General features: G+C 37.5%; 1 pseudogene; it reads right to left on the bottom strand.

Annotated features, from left to right (window-relative positions):
* Positions 1–17,001: 17,001 nt before the first annotated feature.
* LOC143389467 (PDZ domain-containing protein 8 pseudogene) lies at positions 17,002–21,221 on the bottom strand (annotated as a pseudogene).
* Between the last annotated feature and the right edge of the window lie 482 nt (positions 21,222–21,703).

Here is a 21,703-nt window from a genome sequence, read left to right as displayed (position 1 = left end):
GTTCAGCATCTGATAAATATTCTGTCGTGTGGGGTAATGGAGTGTAGATTAATAAAGCCCCAACTCCAGAGACTTTTTTAACTTGAAGAATGGATTATTGAACTAGAACTAACTTCAATGAAGCTGCTTTGGGGTGATTATGAGGGTTACCTGGGGCAGGTTTTTTGTTGTTGTTTGTTGGTTTGTTTTCCTCAGTGCTTTATATCAAATCCAGGGCCTCACACATGCCAGGAAAGATCTCTACCACTGAGCCACATCCCCAAGCACTTGCTTGTTTTTTGTTGTTGTTGTTGTTTTTTAATAAAAAGACTTAAGACAGATTTAGAAACTATTGCTGGATATATAACCTTATGGAATCCAAGAGTCAGATTATTTGTAAACAAACCTTTGAAAAGACCATTTTAGAAAGCAATTCAGGGCTTTCCTGTCAGCAGGTCAGTATCTAGATAAACAATACTGCTGAACAAAACAAGTAAAAAAGCTGGATTAGAAACATATAATTGTCTGTTAAAGTGCTTCACTCTACTGGGAGGGAAAGAAGAATTCCCCAGAGGCCAAGAACAGAAAAACAAAGTTCCTGGGAAACATTCTTCTGAGATGAGTGACCTTGAACTTGGGCACACGCAACTGCTCAGAGTGGGCACCTGAGCTGTAAGGGTGCAGAGGGTGCTCATCGGACATCCCCACACGAAGTTGAAACCCTCTGTGCAAGAAGCAAGGAGAAATAAATCTAGAGTATTGATAGAAACCAAAAGAAAAGAGCTCTGGTCAAAGATAGGGAGTAAAAAATCCTTCCCCTGAGCATTTGTAACAAGGCAACCTTCACCTTCCTGGGTGTGCAGTCTGCATTCTACCTGTAGGATCCTAAAATACTTTCAGAATAAGATTTAATATAAAGTAGAATGAGAGAGTTTAAGGTTGTGCCTTTTTACATGTTGAAATGAAATTCTTTAAAATCCTTTCTTTTTTATTATACAGGTACATTTAATTATCATATATGAAAAAACCCAGGAAATATAGAAAAGAAAAAAAAAAACAGGAGCAGATTTAACAACTCTACATGTTCTAAATTAATAAGAAATTGGAGAGTTTTAAGAACCACAGGCAAGCAGTGCCATGGTAAAAAAATACTTAAAGGTCACACAATCTAAAGAGTGACTTATTTTAATTATTGGCCTGTCTTTTTTAAATCTTTTTTTTTTTTGTCTTTCATATGAGAAAAAGGAAATGAAGCTATGGGTGGATATGTTGAAACCAGGTGATGGGATGATCCTCATTAGTTTGCTAAATTAATAACAATCAATAGTTTTTTTTTTAATGATATCAATATTCAAGCTCAGTAGGACTGATACTAAACTCTCCCTGGTTTTAAGTCAAACATTGAACACTGGGGCCTGACACAGTGATACATGCTGGTAATCAAGTGGCTCAAGAGGCTGAGTCAGGGGGAAATCAAGTTCAAAGCCTATCACAGCATAAGTGAGGTGCTAAGCAACTCAGTGGGACCCTGTCTCTAAATAAAAATACAAAAAAGTGTTGGGGATGTGGCTCAGTGGTCGAGTGCCCGAGAGTTAAAAAAAAAACAAAAACAAACAAACAAAAAAAAAACACATTTGACATGGAAGATCTAAAAAGCTACTAGATAAATGGGAAAAAGCATCAGATCCTGGTCTGCACTGATGTCACTAGGGGAGAAGTAACATAAAGGGAACAATTATCTTGACATATAAGTGTTTTCCTCTGACAGTCAACCTCAGTCTTCCAGATGTTCAAATTTGCTTTATTTGTCCAAAGGGAACCAAGGAAGTCCACAAAGCACATTGTTTTATAGGCTTCATATTTTATCCAAATTGATTTTTCCCCTATTCCATTCTTTGCCTGATCTATATTTCTTCTTGGAAACATCCCTCCTATATAGTATATCACTGCCATAAATTTAGCTATTGAGAGACAAGGAGATGAGACTGATACTTACCAATGTCTAAATAATTAGTAGCTTGATGATGCTTGGTAGTGAGACTGAAACTATTTTCAATCTCCAATCAAGATGTCTCAGCATGACTCCTTTCAAACTATGAAAATAGGTCTCTATATTATTTTATTAACCATAAAGGCACTTGTTCCACAAGTCAAAAATGAATCTCATTTTTCTGAAGAATGCCTTCAATAGAAAGAGCTAGAGCCCATCTTCTTATTTCTAAGCCAGCCTGTAATAAGTGGGAGGATGATTATTACTCTAACTCAAGTTATACTCACCAAAAACTTGTAAAAAAATTATACTGCATTGAAATTTAGAAAATAACATAAAAGGAGTATATCTTAAATTATAAACATTTTTGAGAGAATAGTTATTGGCTGCCTCCCCTGAATAAGTTCTCCACCTTCTTCCTTTTTAACAGGGACTCAAATTTCTCAGTCAAAAGGTCTGGCTGGAATTGAACTCTCCCAAAAGTTCAAGGGTAGGATTATTATGAAAGATTATTAATCAACACTTATTGACATAAGCCTTGAATAGCTCATGTCATGCATTCATATCCCAGCCAGTGTGAATGGTCTTTTGGAGGAATTTTGGGAAAAAAATTTCTTCTCTTTTCTGTGGAAGCTGCCAAAAGAATACATTCTACAATGTGCTGAAACAGAAAAAAAATGGAGCTTCTGTTTCTACCACCAGCCTTTTGAAACCATGAATAATTCCAACCTTTAAATGGAAGATATTATGGAGAAAAGCAAAATGCACTCTAGTGATATGGGTAAACCACTAGACCAATCATTGCCTGAAGTCGTAACCTATCATGGAACTTCTTGGTTAAATAAGCTGATGATTCCTCTTATTGTTGTAGCTAGTCTGAGCTGGGTTATCTGTTATCTTGTAAACAAATGAATCCTGTCAATTGTTAATGGAGGTTGAAATCTCCAAGGTAGGTAGGTGTTCTTTCAAAAGTCCAGACTTGAATATAATTATCCAGGTATCTTAGGGATTCACAACTTAATTAGACAGTGTAGGGCATCTTACTCAACTGTAGCTTGGTGTTTAGTAAAGTTGAATCTATTATGAAGAAAAGATTTCTAACAATAACATGTAGAAAATCTATTACTGCTGCCAGAGTGGCAGATTTTGTTTAAAACAGTTCACTGTGAGAAGAGTGAAAGCTCATACCTCTCCATCCATGCTAATGAATAGGCAATGAAGAAAGAAAGAAAAAAAGACCAAGTATATTATTTCCTTCATTATCTCCATGGTTGTTTTCAAAGTCTCTATCACAAAATGTTTAATCCAAGAACACAGTTGGCTGGTTGATGAAAATATTGGTTGGTTAATTGGAAGATTTGAAGAAGAAAGATAGGAATTCACAGAAATAGTCTTTGCACATCCAAGTTAAAGCAAAGAATTCTTTCCCACTTTTCCTTCTGAGTGCCAGAAAAAAAGCAGCACATCTAGAGATTTTCTCCATGTACTATAGACTTCTCCATTGCTCCAGGTAGTGCCTACCCCCTGGCTCAGTCCCCCTGTCTTTCATGCACGTGGTAACACTGGATTCCCAACAGCCATGATTATTTACAACTAGTCTGTACTTACTGGCTTCTAGGAAACAACTCCTACTCCAATGAGCCAACCAATATCTTTTCTAGAAATTTGGATTTGAAACTAAGAGTTTTTCAATTTACTATGCCTACTGAAGCTGAACTGGGACATACAAAATCTATAGGACTGAGCAGGTAAGCTAGGAAATTAAGAAACAAAGTATTCAGTGGTATATTATAATAAGAAGAATTCAAAGAGCTACCAGACACTCTGATAAGCTTTTTTCACATATGTAACCTGCTTAAGGCTCAGAATTACAAGTGAGGACACTACTGTTATGTCCCCTTTTCAGATAAGCAGGTGAAGTGGTTAAGTAAATTATATAAGGCCAGAGGGCTAATGTCAGAGCAAAGGTTTTAATTTGAACCATGTGACTTTAGAACATTTGTTTTGAATTTCTAAGTCCCATCCCTGGTGCCATTTTGTGTCTGAGTTTCAGATATAGCTCGGTCTTTTAATCCTAAAAAAAACACCTTGGTTTTGCTTTTTGTTTTGTAGACCTGTGGATTGAACCCAGAGGTGCTTTACCACTCAGCTACATCTCCAACCCTTTTTATTTTTATTTTGAGACAGGATCTCAGTAGGTGGCTGAGGCTGGTCTAGAACTTCTGATCTTTTTGCCTCAGCCTCCCAAATTGCTGGGATTACAGGAGTGCACCACCTTGCTTGGCACCATCCAGCATTTCTATGATAAAATTTCTCTTTTAGCATGAGTTCGTTTCTGCTTGGAAAAAAAAATGTCTTAAGGGGAACATTACTAACAATCAGGAATCCACATTTATAGTTCCTAGGAACTCAATAAGCAGTGAGTAAATGGGTAATTGAAAACCACAGAGCCCCCTCTCCTGTGGGCTTCTGGGCATCTTAATTCACAATGACTCTAGACTCTGAGTTGCTGAGCAATGCATCCTGTTTGTGCTATGTATGTAGTGGATGCTCCGACCCTGGGCATATTGGTGGTAGGTGGATAATATCCTGGAACTGAAAGCACAGACAATACCCTCCTCTGCAGGCTTGGCATTTTGAACTACAGATGTAGGGCTCAGTCAGTAGTTAGAATCCAGGGGGAAATTGCATTGAGATTGAATTTTTGAAAAACAAAGCCATACTACTTATGGCAATATTAACTCAAGGCTGAGAATTGCACTTTGATATCAAGCAAATCTGAATCTCAGCCCCAGTCAGTTCTACTCTGAACAGTTTTGTGACATTGGCCAAGCTTCTGAATGGTTCTCTAAGTTTTAAGGATTTTAAAAATATTACCTTGGGAATTGAAAAAGTAACCCAAGAAAATTAAAAACAAAACAAAATGAACTATATTTCCCCCAGAACTAATTGTCATTACATCTCAGCATATTTACCCCTCTGTGCCACTTTATTATTATTATTATTATTATTATTGCTTATTAGACTACTTGGCTAAAAAAATCACACAAAGCTGTTTATAAAAATGATACATGTTCATTACAAGGAATTCAAACAATGCAAAAATTAAAAGGAAGACTTATTTTTATCACCAGAATTCTGCCATCCAGAAATTACTATTATTTATATTAGAAAATTACAGAAAATTTTCTAGGTATATATGTATGGATAGAGGGTTGACCACATAGATAACTCATTGTTTGATGAATAGATTAGATAGATGGATAGAAATATTTTGCTAAAATCTGATCTGCTTTCGATAGTTTTTAAAATAAAAGGTTAAATTTAAAAATTTGGCTTTCATTTAAAATGAATAATATATTTTAAAACATGAAAAAATTTCAAAAAATAATATTAAAAAAACAATGAACTGCAAGGATACTAAAAGCACTAGTACTGAAATTTTTTACTCCTAATTTTTTTCTGTGGTTTTCTTTTTTCTTTTTTCTACTTTAAGCATGCATATCCTGGCTGATGCTTATGCAAAACTTCTCACACTCCCCCTACATCTGGGTTGCTTAAATTTCAGAAGGAAAATCCAGAGATAACGCATGTTCTTAAAACTAATAAAATATGTAGAACATAAATTTTTGTCATTTTAACCATTTTGAAGAATACAATTCAGTGGCACTTAGTATATTTACATGTTGTGCAAACACCTTTATCTGGGTCCAAAACATTTCACTACCTCAAAAGAAGATTCTCTATGAGAATAATAAATTCTCTCCTCACTCTCTCCTTCCTCATTTCTGAAAACCATTAGTCGGCTTTCTGGATTTGTCTATTATGAGCATTTCCTATAAATGAAATTATGCAATATGTGAGCTTTTTGAATGTCTTTTACTAAGCATGCTTTCAAAGTTTATCCATACTGGAGCACATATCAGTATTTCATTTATTTTATGGATGCATAATATTCACTATATGGATATAACACATGTTTATCCCTTCAACAGTTGATGGGCATTTGGGTTGTTTTCACCTTTTTTGCTATTATGAATAAGGCTGTTCTGAACATTCATGTACAAATTTTTGTTGGGAGACTCTTCTTCTCTTTTTTTGAGAAGATACCTAGTAATGGAATTCTGGTCACAAGATAATTCTATGTTAAGTTATTCAGGATTCATTCAACTATTTTTGATAGCAGCTGCCCATTTTTCATCACAGGTTTTGATTTTCATAACCTCAATCCACACCTCTCAAGAAATCCTGTTGAACAAGTTTAAAAAATCCCTAAGGCCTGTTCTAATACTTTCCAACCATATTCTGCCCATTGCTCCTACTGGACTTAGATGGACACAATCATAGTCAATTCAAATGCTATTAACAAAACACATGATTTTTTATCTGACTGCCAGTCCAAAGCACACATTGCCAATTGATCAGCTCTCTACAAACTAGCAACAGCTTCAGAATTCCCACCCTACCCTCACTGCCAATCAACTAATGGGGAAACAATAACTGAGCTTTTTATCCTCCTTACCTCAGTCTCCACTGTGTTTCCCTCAAGGTATAATGCTCACCAGGAATCCCATTTCTTGGGAGTCTCAGATGCCTGTTTGCAAGACCAGATCAGACTTCACTATTTTCATGAGAATACCAATTTCCCCACTGAGAACTCCCAGAGCCACCAGCCTGTGCCCATTAGTGCCCATTTTTCAGCTCTTAGCTTTACACCTTTTGCTTTATTTTATAGATATTTTCTACAGAACATGCATGTTCCTTGCACACTGTGAGTGTGATACAGACAGGAAGAGTGAGCAGAAACCAGGTCATCTGGGTCACTTATAGGCTGACCTCACACTCTGTTATCATTAGACAAGCCCCCTAACTGTCTGGGCCACCTCTTTTTTTCCTCCTATGAAATTCTGACATTGCATGTTTCCATCCTTATAAATAATGCCTATGAAATTCATGGGAGGTGAGCAATAATTCAGGAGGGTGTAGAGCAACACCATCTATATTTTTATATCTATCTCTCATCTGTCACTGACAAACATAGTAGGAGGTCAGACAATGATAGACTGTTGTCTTCACAATACACTCATTCACCACCATGGTTGGACATTAAGAATCAGCAGAGCCATGCATTCCATAGTTTTTAATATTCATTCATTTTCTTATCCATTTATGCTCATCTCTTTCCCTCCCAAAAAGTTGATGGGACACACATATTCTCTGGTCTAAGTAGGCTCTTTTGAAACAAGTGAACTCTCAGCACAGCCCTGTGACAGGTACTACTGTCATCCCACTCAGGTGGGAACACTGAGGATCGGGTCAGGATTGGTCCTACAGCTTCTCAAACAAATGGCAGAGGTGGAGTTTGAGCACGCTGTCTGACTGCCTGTTCCTTGATCTTAACTCCTACACTACCTTGGGTCTAAAAGGAGCAGGTTTGTAGCATACAGGATTTTTGTCCCGAGGAGCACAACACAAACTTAAGCGAAAACACACACACACACACAAACACACACACACACACACACACACACACACACACATTTTTTTATTGGTTATTCAAAACATTACAAAACACTTGACATATCATATTTCATACATTCGATTCAGGTGGGTGATGAACTCCCATTTTTACCCCAAATACAGATTGCAGAATCACATCAATTACTGGGGATGTAGCTAAGTTGATAGAGTGCCTGGTACACACATATTTTTAAGGAGTAAAAAAAAATAAAAAACAAATGATTTAACTTTAAGTCCCATCTCCCACCAACACATTTCAACATTGATAAAACTAGATGTGAAAATACACTCTTTAAATCATTTAATCAGCATTCATGGATCATTATTCTATACTAAGCACTGTGCTTGGTGTGATATCCTTTTGAAATTGTTTTTACAAAATTTAGTCCATAAATTTAACCATTAAATGTGCCCTGTGTTTCAGAGAAACTACTGACTTTGCTGTAGGCATTGCTCAGTTCTTCTGAATGGACCTGGTAATTAGTTACTAAAAACAGGTGAAAGAGGAATCTGAGCTTTTATTAAAAACCCTAACAGTATCTTCATCAATATTATTAAAATTTGACTCATCCTTATCACTTCTGTGAAAGTTAAATGTCATTTAAGCCTAAGGATTCCACATAGTAAAAAAAAAATTCAAGTCAACATGGAATGATTCAAGCATATTTTTAGAATGAGATCACAAACACTCCATGTTCTCACATCTTTGCTGTTGGAATCAGAATAATTGCCCTTAAAAGATGTCCATATCTTAATCCCTGGAACCTGTGACTGTGATACTTCACATGCCAAAAAAAAGCACTTTGTAGTTGAGATTAAGTCTCTTGAGATGAAAGATGATCTTGGAATACCTTGGTGAGCACAGTGTAATCACAAGTGTCCTTAATAAGTGGAAAACAGATCAGGGAGACAAGAAGAGAGAGGGTGAAGTGATGTGGGGCCATTAGCCAAGAAATGTGGGCAGCCCCTAGAAATAAGAAAGAAGAGGAATAAACCTCTTCTAGAGCCTTTAGAAGGGATGCAACTTTGCTGACACCATGATGTTGCCTAACTAAGACTGACTTAGACTTCCAGCACTGTGATGTAATAAGTCTGTATAGTTTTAAACCATGAAAGTTGTGATAATTTGTTACAGTTGCAGAAAGAAACATGCAGACAGACCTTTCTGAATCACATAGTAGATGTTAAGTTACCTCTGACTCCAATACCTGACACCATAAAATGACATCATTAAAATAAAAAAGAAATGCCTTCTCATGCTACTAATCTTTTTGCAAGCACAAGAAAATTAAACCTAATTATGGTATTTGCCAGTAAATGGATGGAACTGGTGAATATCATGCTGAGTGAGATAAGCCAATCCCCCCAAAAAAACAAAAACCTAATGTTCTCTCTCTGGTATGTAGATGCTAACCCATAATAAGGGGGGGCATAGAAGTTCATTGGATTAGACAAAGAGGAACAAAGGGAAGGATCAGGAGATGGGAATGGGAAAGTCAGTGGAATGAATGGGACAGAACTTTCCTATGTTCATATGTGAACACACAACCAGTGAAACTCCATATCATGTCCAACCACAAGAATGGGGTCCTAATTAGAATAAGTTATACTCCACATGTAGAATATGTCAAAATACATTCCACTGTCATTGTACCTAAAAAGAACAATTAAAAAAAAACATTAAATCTGGGCCTTTTGTAAAGGTAAAGGAAACAAGAATGGTACAATATCTAATTTGACCTTCCTCAGAGTTCAGTGTGTCAACTATAAACACAAGAAATAATGGCAATTCAAAAGTCTAATCCACATAAAACCCCCAAACACCCCTACTGCATGGTCCAGTTTTAACACAGAGTCATATTCAGAGAAACAACAATCAGATTTAAAAAGCACAATTCAGAGCTACTAAAATCTTGTTTAAGAACATTCTAAAAGAGAAAATTCATACCATCAGCTGGGGAGGCTGAGGCAAGAGGATTGTTAGTTCAAAGCAAGCCTTACCAATTTAGCAAGACCCTAAGCAACTTAGTGAGACTCTGTCTCAAAATAAAACATTTAAAAAGGGCTGGGGATATCTTTCAGTGGTTAAATATCCCTGGGTTCAATCCGTGGTGTCCTCAAAAATAAAGAAGAAAATTTAATTTTAACTGATAGCTTCTTAAAAGTCTTCTTGAGGTTTATCTCATTCTCTATTTATAGCATAGCAATGGCTCCCCAAAAGTTTCTCTTTCTCTCTTTCTCCCAGAATTGTCAACACTCAGATTTATCTCCTCTCTGGTCTTGTTCCTCATACTCTCCAAGTCTCAACCCTTTAATATGTAGATCTTTGATTCTCAAGGAGGGGCTAAAATGCACAGGCCAGCCTCACAATAAAGAACTGTCTGCACAAAATGTCAAATGTACAAGGTAGTTCCCTGACCAATGAGGTTTCTTCCTCACAAAAATGAAGGGAGGGAATACACAGTATCTTATGATTTCAGTCTATTTTCTTTTATATCTGTGCCATAAGAATTCTATGCAATAACATTTATAAAGTTTCCAGAATGGTGGATCAAACCATGAATGCTCAGAAAATATTAGTTCTCATCCTTTTCTTCTTGAAGGGAATGAAGAACCCAATTTATTCTAAATACAGTATCCCTAAAGTAAAATAGCATCTCACCCTCTGTGGCCTTCCACCTCACAGCTGCCTCAAACTTGTGAATATTTCAATTATAGAAACTCTTCACCAACTAAAAGGGAGTAGCACATTCCTTAGGAGAATTAGGTTTGGAGAATAAGAACATCAGAAAAACAACAGACAAGAGGATTATTAAAATCCAGCATTCTATTGATGAATACTGAAGACTCAAATTAATGTTTCAAACTTAAAATCTTTATCAAGTAGCATGGACAATTTGTTAGACAGATAATGACTTTTATCTGTTTTTAAAAATGCCTCATTTTTATTGTTATGACCGGGAAGACCTTTGCAATTTGGTTATATATATAGAATTTTAATTTCTCTGCATATGTTTTTAAAATTATGGAATATTTATATTATTAAATTTACCAATTTAACCATATTAAATTGTACTGTTCAGTGCCATTGAGTATATTTGCATTGTTTAGCAACCATCACCACCATTATCTCCAGAACATTTTTCAATTTGCAAATCTGAAACTCTGAGCCCATTAAACAATAACTCCATTGCCCACTCAAGCAGCTCCCGGTGACCACCATTCCACTTTCAATTACTATAAGATTGATTGTTTTAGGTCTCTCATACAAATGGAATCATGCAGTCATTGTTCTTTTGTATCCGGCATATATTATTTAACATGACATTTTCAGGACTCATTCACATTAGCAGGTGCTAGAGTTACTTTCCTTTTTAAAGTGGGATAATATTCCATGGTATGGGTGTAGCACATTTCGTTTATCCATTTACCCATCAATATGCTCTTGGATTGCTTCTACTTTGTTGGTTCTTGTTAATAATACTTATATGAAGTTGAGAGTAGCATGCATTTTTATAAATACTCAAGTATGGCAACTGAAATAATCATCTGTATTTACTTTCGTTTGTATTATTAAATGTATTTGTTAGACAGCTTTGCATTGTTGGAACCAAACACACTGAAAAGAATAACTGAGAGGAGGAAAAGTTTACTTTCAGCTCATGGTTTCAGAGATTCAGTCCATGGTCAGCTAACTCCACTACTCTGAGCCTGACGTAAGGCAGAATATCATGGTAGAAGGGCTGGTGAAGGAAAGCTTCTCAGCTAAAAGCAGCCAAGAAAGAGAGAAAGGAATGAATGGATAGATAGACAGGCAGATAGACAGACAGATAGATAGACACACATACTCACACACATAAGGAGGGAAATGGCACATTGGGAGCCAGGAACAAGATGAAGTCCAACCGCAGGCATAACTTACTTCCTTCAGCCATGAATCACCTTCCTACAATTACTGCCCAGTAGTCTATTCAAATTATTAATCTATCCAATGAATTAATCCACTGAAAATCTAATCATCTCACCTCTGAACATTCCTGGATTGCCAGATACATTCAATAATACTAATAACTTCTTAAAAGTCTTCTTGAGGTTTATCGCATTCTCTATTTAAAGCATAGCAATGGCTCCCAAAAAGCTTTTCAGGGCACCTTAGACACCATAAAAATGTGGAACTCAAATTTTACTTTTTCCAACCTGCAAAAATAAACCAGTTAAGATTTCTGAAGCAAAATTAAACAAAACAACAAACTCATTATTATAAGAACTAAAGGTCCCATGCTCTTTTGTCAACCTAGCCATGTGCTACTTTTGGGAAGTAACTTTGTCTTCCAATAGGAATTTTCACTGAGTGTAAATAGATAAAGTCTTGGACACATGTAACCTACCAAGATTTAACCATGAAGAAAATGGAAAACGTAAGTAGACCAATAATGTGAGACAAAATTGAATCAGTAATTAAAATCATATATGTATGTGTGTGTTACATATACATATATATGTGTATGTGATATAATACACACACACACACATATATATATATATATATCTCACACACACACATATATGTATATATATATATACATATATATACACACTCACACACATACACACACAAAAGAATAAAACTACACATACTTTATCACATACAAAAATTAAAATTAAACTAAATTTTAAAATAAACTGAAAATGTGTTTAAAAATAACTTACATGAAACTAATAGAAGAAAACAAAAGAGAAATGCTTCAAATCTTTGGTCTCTACAAAGATATTTATGGGGTTATGACCCAGAACACAGACAGCTAACACAAGAAGTATCAAACAGAATTGCATCAAACTAAAAATTTTCTGCACAGCAAATGAAATAGCAGAGTAAAGAGACAACCTACATGATGGGAGAAATTACTTTAAAATATTTATTTAGCAAGGTCTTAATTTTCAGTATATATAAGAAACTCAATAAACTCAAAAACAAAGAACAAATAATAAAATTAAAAGTGGGCAAATGATTTGAATAGACATTTTTCAAAAGAAGACACACAATACACCAGCAAAGTAAAAAATGCTAAATATCACTAATCATTAGAGTATTTTGGTTTAGATATGACATGTCCCCCAAAAGCTCATGTATGCAATAATGCAAGAAAATTTAGAAATGAAATGATTGGGTTATAAGGGCATTAACCCAATCCGTGCAGTAATCCACTGATATGGATTAAATGGGAAAGAACTATAGGCAGATAGGGTATGGCTGGAGGAGGTAAGTCAGGAGGGCAGCCTTTGGGGTTTATATTTTGTCCATGCTTAGTGGATTTCTCTCTGCTTCCTTGTTGCCAGGTCCCAATCTGCTTTTCTCTGCCATACTCCTTTGCCATATTTTGTATCATCTCTAACCCAGTGCAATAAAGTAGAGCATCTATAAATTGATATTTCTGAAACTTTGAACCAAATAACCTTTTTCTCTTCTATGTGCTTCTTCTCAAGTATTTTTGTCACAGCAATGCAAAATCTGACTAAAACATGAGGTTAATGAAAATCAAAATCAGAGTGAGATATCATTTCACCCAATTAGAATGACTAGTATAAAAAAAAAAAAGACAAAATTCTCTTGAGACTGCAGTGACAGAGAAACACTGTTGGTGTGAATATAACTTACTACAGCCATTAGGGAAAACACAATGAAGGTGCCATAAGAAAAAGGAAGGGAGCTAGGTAGAAATGCTGTGTCCTGCATGGCCGTTAATTAGGTTCCCAGACCGGGCATTGAGGGGATAGAGAAAAGACAAACAGATACACAAATAGAGAAAAAGTCGAGGCGTGGTGGATCCCTAAACCTTGATAGGGAAATAGTTACCACAAGCCAGCTTGGCAGGTTTATTATATAGGTTTAAACATCAAAAGGATTTGTTATGAGAAAGTTTCTTCAAGATAAACAAAACCCAAGTTGAGGGTATAAACAGCCCAATTACTACTATCAGCTTGTACTCATATAATTCTCTACCCCTGGGTATCTGTGGTTTGAACCCAAGGAAAAGAACTGATAAGTCCATGGCTGGCACCGAATTTCTCTTTGAACAGGGAGGGCATCACCACAGCTGCTGGGCAGTCTCAAACTGATACTTTCACACGGAGAGTTCCCTGGAGGAGTATTGCCTCTGTCTCTGGACAGTTCAAGAACCATAATTTGGACTGACGTTGTGGCTCAGTGGTAGAGCACTCGCCTAGCAAGTGTGAGGTCCTGAGTTCTATCCTCAGCATCACATAAAAATAAATAAATAAAACAAAGGTATTGTGTCCAACTACAACTAAAAAATAAATATTTTTTTTAAAAGAAGCATAATTTATTTGCTGCTCCTGACAGAGTGTGGGAAAAGAAAAGAGAAAAGATAAAACAGAACTACCATATTATTTGGCAAACCCATCATTGGGTGTTTATTCAAAGGAAAGGAAATCAGAATGTTGAAGAGATATCTGCATTTCCATGTTCTCTACAGCATATTTACAATAGCCATGATATTGAATCATCCTAGATTTCTTTTGTTGAATTAATTCTTAAAGAAATTATGCTATATATACACAGTAGAATACTATTCAGCCATAAAAGTTAATGTACTTCTCTCATTTGCAGTAACTCTGTAGAACTATATAACACCGTGAGTAAAAGAAGCCAGGCACAGAAATTTAGTACGTTTGCACTTATATATGGAAGTTAAAAATGTTAATGTCCTAAATGTTGCAATTAAAATAATTTTTATCAGAGATTGGGAAGAGGTGTAATGGAGAGAGAATGGCCAAAGGTACAGGATACATTTAAGTAGAAAGAATAATTTTAAACCTGTTCAAATACTAACACATTTAATATTTTATTTAACCTGTCTAATGTTCTGTAGTGCAGTAGGGTAAATACACTTGGGAACATTTAACTGTATATTTCAAAAAGAGTGGAGAGAATTTGGAATGTTTTCAACATATAAACAATGATAACTGTGTTGAGTCCATGGATATATTGACTATCCTTATTTAATCTTTTACATTGTATACATGATTTGACACATCACACTGAAACCCATAAATACATATGGTTATTTGTCAAAAACAATTTTTTTAATCAAACTATTTTAATGATGCTAAAGAATAGAAGTATTTTACTACTTTTTAAAATAATAAAACTTCATAAAGGGCACCATTACCCCCAAATGAACTGAAACAATTAAATCATATCCATTTTAATTGTAGAGCAAAGTCCATCTAAATTGCTAAATATTACATTTAGAAAAAGTAAAGATTCTTTTTTTGATTCATATTCTATTTCTCTACCTAATGAAGCATTCTTATAACAATAATTTTATTTTATATTTAAATACTTATAAAAAGAAAATATATAATTTAATCTGAAAAAATTTACTTAATTACCTTTTACTTAATTGAACATCTTATTTCATATAAATTTTTTCTATGTACATTCCCATGATATTTTCCCTTGGTATGTATAAAAATTATCAGCAAAATGCAATCCAATATACAACTCCAGAGTTCCTGATTTTCTATACCTACAGTGTTAAATTTTTTTTTTATGTCATCGATGTTCATAGCAGCACAATTCACAATTGCTAGACTGTGGAACCAACCTAGTTGCCCTTCAATAGATAAATGGATAAAAAAAAATGTGACATTTATACACCATGGAGTATTACACAGCACTAAAAAATGACAAAATCATGGAATTTGCAGGGAAATGGATGGCACTAGAGCAGATTATGCTTAGTGAAGCTAGTCAATCCCTAAAAAACAAATACCAAATGTCTTCTTTGATATAATGAGAGCAACTAAGAACAGAGCAGGGAGGAAGAGCAGGAAGAAAAGATTAACATTAAACAGATACATGAGGTGGGAGGGAAAGGGAGAGAAAAAGGAAATTGCATGGAAATGAAGGGAGACCCTCATTGTTATACAAAATTACATATAAGAGGTTGTGAGGGGAATGGGAAAATTAACAAGGAGAGAAATGAATTACAGTAGATGGGGTAGAGAGAGAATATGGGAGGGGAGGGGATGGGGGATAGTAGAGGATAGGAAAGGTAGCAGAATATAACAGTTACTAATAGGGCATTATGTAAAAATGTGGATGTGTAACCGATGTGATTCTGCAATCTGTATTTGGGGTAAAATTGGGAGTTCATAACCATCTTGAATCTAATGTATGAAATATGATATGTCAAGAGCTTTATAATGTTTTGAACAACCAATAAAAAAAATTATATCAAATGTTTTTTATCTTGCTAAAGAATACAAGTATTTTTCTTTCCATCAAGTTTTCATTTGGTGATATCAGCAGATTTCATTTTATTTAATCAGCCTTTTAGAAAATTTTTCAACTATCATTGTAAAACTGAGAGTTCTTAAAATGTATCATGAAATATGTATTTTACTATTAAGTGGAATCAGAAAACATGTCCTTTAGAAGACATCACCTGGTCTGAGAGGATACTTTAATATTCTCAGAACCAATTCTGTTTTCTAGCTTGATCACTTGTTAACCATCTTTAATGCCTCCCGTTATCTATGTGTTTTAGCCAAAGATTGAAAACACAAACTTCATAAGACAAATATCTGGCTGTGGCCACATACCAATGCTTGCCTGGAAGAAAGCTGTTATAGCTTTCTTCAGACCACATTTCTTTGAATTTATAGTTTGCACCTCTAAATTCTGCCTCTTTTCTGCCCCACACCAATGATTGGCTCTGGTTGAAGGTCCTGTTCCCTTTGTTGTGAGATGTGTAACAAGTTAGCTGTAATACCAGATCCATGTTGAAAAATATGCTTATTTAAAATGGGAATGCCAAAATTATACTAATATTTTAAAATGTCAATCTCCAGTTGCAACTATTCTTGCTTTCTCTGTAGAAGCTATCAAAGAAAAGAATCAGAAAAATATGCAAATTATTAAGAGTGCCTTGACCATAGAAGCTGACCACAACACATCAATGTAGAGATGAGAAATGCTGATAGAGATGTCAGAATATCTGGAGAAATCTACGCCTCAACAGTGAATGAATTTTTACAACTGACTCTTATCTAAAGGAACAAAAGTTTACATAGCATCAAACTCCAGACAGCAAAATTATTGGTCCTTCTCAGAGGCACCTAAATAGCCCAGAGTAGCACTGAATTTTTAAAATACAACTAGTTCTTTTATGTATGCAGGGGAAAAGTAATGCAAAATAATAACATATTCATTCCTTAAGCTCCCTTTGCTTAAGGAAAATGTGCATGACTTTAAAGGTATGTTATCTTTGGAGAATTTTCTTTACATATCCACTATATTTTTTTTTTCTCTGAAACTTTAAATATCCTTGTACATGCTTTATTTCCTATGGGAGAACTGAAGATAAAAAAAAACATCATGAATGCTTAGGACTTCCATTTAAAAGGAAAGAATTGACATTTGAAAAATATTTCAAAACCCTACTGGCTACTAATTTTCAAAATTCTTCTACAAAATTCTTGACCAACTGTATTCTATTATTCCCTATTTTGTTTATCAATGCAAGCCCTTCAGATTCATCACTATGTATCTACTATACTTCAGCTGCACAAAAATCTCAGAAGCATAGATAGCAAGCAATATATGTAAAAAATAATTTTACTAAATCAGCATAACAGACTAAAACTGCAGCATCTGCTTCCATGTTATATTTGGCAAAAACAAAAGAAAAAGCCCCCCAAAGCTCCAAAGTAACAAAAATCTCAAGCAAGTAGAGATGACAAACTTCAAAAAAAAAAAAAAAAAAAAAAAAACAAAACAAAAAGATTCAAAACCTGTTCCCTCAAAGATTGCTGTTGTCAATTTGGGCATGCAGCAAAACTGTTGTTATAACCGTGATGGAAATGAAAATATTAAGAGTCTGGACAATATCCTATTTAACACTAATTCAAAAACTAAGTTGAAGGAAAAATAACACAGTGAGACACCACACATACATAAATGTGACAAATTAGCTTACATAATTAGAAAAAGTTAAAAATAAATTAGTAAAAATAAATTCCCAGTATAAACCCCAAAAAAGCATAGCTATAAATGCAACCCAAAACAACCAATTAATGAGCTGGTCATATTTTTACTGGAAAACAAACTCATTCCTGTTCTTTCTTATACAAGTAAATAACTGGAGCAGCAGGCTGAGGTGCATTACAAGAGGACTGAAACATGGTTGTATCCATGGTACTTTAGATGCATCTTTTCCCCAATCATTTGAAAGCTGACACAGCCTGTTGGTTACACAGATTCAGATGGACCAAATAGGTCATCTGAGATACTGCTGAATGGCTGCGAGTCTATCAGTTGGCTTATTTCACTATCAAGGTCTTCTTCTGTATCTTCTGTGTACTTGCTTATTTTTTTGGAGTGCTGGTCTAATGATAGACTTTCTAAAGTTTCAATATCTTCAATGCCTGCCCTATAGTGGATCATAAGAAGTGTGAGAGCTTGTAGTCTTTCACCTGATTTAGCCAAAGCAGCTGAAAGAAGTGATTTTTTCCTTGTATCAGTTGTCTCTTTTTCTTCTCTAACAAGGGAATTATTGTGTTCCAACTCCTGGTCAATCTCATTCTGTAGTTTATCCAGCATGAACTCCAGCTTCTGGATTCTCTCCTCTGTAGGCAAGCCCCTGTACAGATCACGGCCGATTTCTTTAACTGCAATAAAAACACTGTCATCCAGCCCACCTTCTTTTCTCACTAACTTTATTCCTGTGCTGCTTCCTCGTTTGGAAGGACTGTTTGGACCACAGACCTCTGTGTCACTGCCTTCATTGTCTGATGTGTTGGGTGTGTGTTTTGGTGAAGGTTCTACGAGATCAGTTCCTGGTTCAGAAAGGCGAGTTTTAGAGACTTGACGTAAATTTAGCAAACGAGAGCTTGTATTAATAATGTGCCTTGTCAAACCTGTCGTTTTATTAACTGACTTGTTAGCTTCAGCATCAACACGAGGAGCCAGGCCCAAGAGGGGTTCCTGTCCTTCTAGCCTAAGGTTTTTCAGGGTTCGGTCTATTCGTCTCTCAGTTGCTCCACAAAGAGGAGTCTCAGCTAGACATTTTTCTTGACATTTTTTATGGCAAACATAAGCACAGAACATACACTGGGAAGCTGCTTTTGTCCAAACTTTTTTTTTACAGTAATCACACCAAGTTGGGTTTTGGAACTGAGTATCCTGGAAACTATGTTTACTTTCTGATGAACCCATCTGTCCAACAAAGTGCTCCTCTTTAGGCAGGATAGAAACTTCTTCAACCAAATGGAGTTCTTTTTCTTTCTCTAAATTAGTAACTACATGGTGGTCTGGTTCTCCTTCCTTCAAATATTTGAAGTGAATAGTAATGTCACCATAGCAAAATTTGTCATTGAAGCCCTTTTGCATACTCAGATTCCTTAAAGCAGTTCTAGTGACCATGGCCTTAGGTGCAGGGGCTTCCAGTCTGAATTTTGAAAGGTATTCCATGTTTGATGTAGCTAAGCATCCTAAAGCCACCTCTTCAAGTTTTAAACTAATGTGCCCCAAACAGATGAGACCTCCCAACTTGAAAGGATCCCTGCACCACAATGCAACATTCAGGTATCTGTGGCAGGCTTCTATATCAAACAAACAGGATGCTCTGGTTTTTGTCCACTTTCCTAGCTTATTCCGATAAAGAATTTCTGATGACTCCCACATTTGACGGTCATCCGAACTGTCTTTAGTAGGGCAAGAACCTTCTGAAGTAAAATCTTTAGTCATTTCTTGCTTTGCTATAAACTGCTTAGATGTAGTCACATCTTCTACGTGATCCACATTTTTTGCTTGCTTCTCGGATTTATCTGCAGGAGGAGGAGGAAGAAGCACCTTCTCTGGCTTTTCAACAAGAATGTCTGGTTCGGCCTGATTTGGGGTGTCAGCAGAAGGCAAAGGAACTTTTAATTGTGGTCGTGGTGGCACAGGTGGTTTGAAAGTGGATCCTTGGGTGGGTTTTGACACTTGTGCTGGGTCTAGTACCTCAGAAGTTTTTAGGGCTGGCGGTTTATTTCCTTCTTTGGCTGGAATTTTTGGTGGTGGTGGTGGGTGACTTCCTGCAACTAATTTACGGTTTAAAACTGGGGATATAGCGCCAAGAGGTTTAATAGAAAGTGTTGTTGGAGTACGTTTGGGACTATGACTTAATGACTGTGCCTCATCTTTGAACTCGTTTTGTACTCTGACATCACTTGCCAAATCTTCAAATTCAGAATCAAGGTCTCTATTTTCACCATCCACTGCAAGTCCTGCAGCTTCCTCTTCATAACTTGGTTGGCATGAGCTTGACAAAAAGTTTTCTTCCAACTGGCCAAAATTATCTTGCAGAACAGTACCTTGATTGCTCTGGCCAACAGGCCTTTCATAGTACACCAAGACTCGGTCACCAGCCTGCTTGATAAGCTTCAACACCTGTAGTGTCGATGTAATTTTTACACCTCCAATAGCAATGAGTCGATCTCCCCGCTGAAGATCTGCAATTGCAGCAGGTGAGTTTGGGGCCACAGTTTCAATTATAACATGCCCAGCATATCCATCAGTTGACTGAACAAGACGAAGTGTAAGTCCAACGCTTTGTAAATTCCCTTTTATTAATTCAACCGTCTTAATAGAACTCCTTTGTTTTTCTTCCCAAACACCACTGCTCAACTCAAGTGTGCAATGAATATTTGCTTCTCTATCATAGGATCCAAAAATGAATAATCTGCTACATTCTAACAACGTAACTTTAAGACGTCCTTCAGCAAGTGCCCACTGGTGTATACGGATATACTCTTCATCTTCTTCAGATTCTTGCAAGGTCTGATATGGAAAAAACGGCTTGAACCTGATCTTGTAATTCGGCAGCGTGTGTTTGCGCTTGATGATTTTCTTGAGCTGGTTGACAATGATGGAGGTGAGTTGGGGCATGGGCTGCCCTTCAAACTGGGAGCGCACCTCGAAGTCGATCAGCGGGTCCTCCACGAAGGAGAAGAACCAGTGGGTGAAGGGCACGCGGGTGAGGACGAAGCGCAGCCTCCCCACCACTCGGGACAGTTTGACGAACAGGTAGGCGGACTTGCCAAAGACCAGGTCCACGTCGATGGCCAGGTGGAAGCCCCCGCTGTACTCCACCTCCGCCTCGAAGGCCAGCTCCTCCGGGCAGGAGGCGGGCAGCGCCTCCCCCTCGGGGCCGTCGGGCTCCCCGGTGGCCGAAGCTACCACGGGCCGCACGAGCCGGATGGTCTTGATGAAGGGCACCGTCTCGCCCAGGAACACGTCCCGCAGGCTCAGCCCCTCCAGCAGGCGCCCTGCCGTCTTGGTCTGCAGCAGCTCCTCGAACTCCACCTTGATCTTCTTGGTGACCCAGCGGCGAGTCAGCGCGGTGTCCCGCAGCTCCCGGAACAGGATGGTGGCGTTGAGAAAGTAGCAGGTCTCCCGCATCGGCGGGGCGGGGGTCTCGGAGGCCGGGGTCGCACCGCCCTCGGGCGCCCCGCTGGAGGGCTCCTCAGCCCCGCCGCCGCCATAGAGGTACTCCCGCAGGGGCAGGCCTGGCACCGGCTTGGTGTAGCGGAAGCCGTCGCCTGCGCTGGCCGCCTCATCCGGCGGCGGCTCGGGCTGTCTGCGGTACAGCAGCAGGAACTGGGTGAGCAGCGTGAGGAAGGAGCCTAGCACGGCCGATGCCAGGATCATGAGCAGCAGCCCCATCCCGCCGCCGCCGCCCGGGCCGCCGGGCCCCCTACTCCCGCGCCCACAGCGCAGCTTTCTTCACGCCACCGCCCCCGCTGCCTCCATCTTGAGGGCATGGGGCGGCGGGGTCGGGGCGAGCGGCTCCCTGGGCCTCGTCCGGGACTTGGGCCCGCGCGCTGCGGCGCCTGAGCCTGCAGCGGCCCGCGCCTCCTCAGACTCTCCGGGGGCGGCCGGTGCGACCGCGGCGGCGGCGGCGGGGCGAGGGCTCCACTATATTATAGTTGCACAATTTTCTTCTGAATACCCTTGTTAACATACTCTGGCAGACATTCGATAGCAAACTGTGTTCCAGGCAATGAATTTATAATACTGTAGCAGGAACAATCTCTTGAATGTTGTAAGCCTTTATATATGATGGAAAAATCAATAACATGGATAAATGTGTAGCAAACTAGCCTATGCACTTTCTAGGTGAAGTATAGTTCAGTAATATGTATTGA

This window comes from Callospermophilus lateralis, unplaced genomic scaffold (genome assembly GCF_048772815.1).
Source record: "Callospermophilus lateralis isolate mCalLat2 unplaced genomic scaffold, mCalLat2.hap1 Scaffold_63, whole genome shotgun sequence".
In the NCBI taxonomy this organism is placed as follows: domain Eukaryota; kingdom Metazoa; phylum Chordata; class Mammalia; order Rodentia; family Sciuridae; genus Callospermophilus; species Callospermophilus lateralis.
The sequence above is the reverse complement of the archived record's forward strand: the minus strand, read 5'-3'. Positions and strand labels throughout refer to the sequence as shown.